Source organism: Mastomys coucha, unplaced genomic scaffold (genome assembly GCF_008632895.1).
Source record: "Mastomys coucha isolate ucsf_1 unplaced genomic scaffold, UCSF_Mcou_1 pScaffold5, whole genome shotgun sequence".
Lineage (NCBI taxonomy): Eukaryota > Metazoa > Chordata > Mammalia > Rodentia > Muridae > Mastomys > Mastomys coucha.
The window spans coordinates 84,921,944-84,923,130 of NW_022196911.1; positions in this window are offsets into that span (position 1 = coordinate 84,921,944).

Genomic DNA, 1,187 nt, shown 5'->3' on the forward strand with positions numbered 1-1,187 from the left:
ACCACCACACCCTGGCATTGAGGATCTTCTTGAGTTGCCTAGGCTGGCCTTGAGTTTGCAGTCCTTTTGCCTCAGGCTCCTAAGTAATTGGGAATTCATATTCTATATGCCATTAGGCATTTTGGTTTTGTTTGGCATCTATGTTTGGTTTCCTGGGGCTGTGATAAAATATCCAGACAAAATCAACTTAAAGGGAGAGAGGGCTTGTTTCTGCTCACAGTTTCAGGTCACAGTCCATCACACAGGAGACAAGGCAGCAAGGCTTGAGGCAGCTGGTCACATGACTTCGGCAGTCAGAAGAGCAATGAATGTCTGCACATTAGTGCTCAGCTTGATTTCTCCATTTCATACAATCCAGTATCCCAGTCAAGGACTGGAGCATCCAGAGTGGGAGACTCCTCCCACCTCAACCAATGTACTCTTTTTTTTTTCCTTAAGATTCATTTATTTATTATATGTAAGTACACTGTAGCTGTGTTCAAACACTCCAGGAGAGGGCATCAGATCTCATTATGGATGGTTGTGAACCACCATGTGGTTGCTGGGATTTGAACTCAGGACCTCCAGAAGAACAGTCAGTGTTCATAACCATTGAGCCAACTCTGATGTTTTGTTTTGTTTTTTCCTAGACGGTGTTTCTTTGTGTAGCCCTGGAACTCACTCTGTAGACCAGGTTACCCTCAAACTCAGAAATCTACCTGCCTCAGCCTCCCAAATGCTGGATTGAAGGCGTGTGCCATGCCACCACTGTCTGCCTCAATGTAATCTTGGTAACTCCCTACATGCATGCTTTAATACTGACCATCACATTGGATTTTCCTCTCACTGTGTGAAAATCATTGAACGGTTACATTTTTCTGCCAGGTTCCCTTAAAACCTTCTTCTTTAGAATGTATGTATATGTGTATGTACGTGGACATGTGCACTATGATGTAGGGACTGAGGTCGGAGGACAGCTATGGAAGTCAGTTTTCTCCTTCCACTGTATGGGTTCTGGGGATTGGACTCAGGTCTGGTGGCAAGCTCCTTTACTCATAGAGCCATTTTGACAGACTCATGTCCACTCTCTAGAGTAGGATCCTTTTCTTTGGAGAGGCAGGCGATGGCCCTGACCTTCACTGTGGCCATCCCAGTGTCCTTGTAGAAGGGCTTCTGGACAGGGAAAGATGAGGTACCATGTGGAAGGT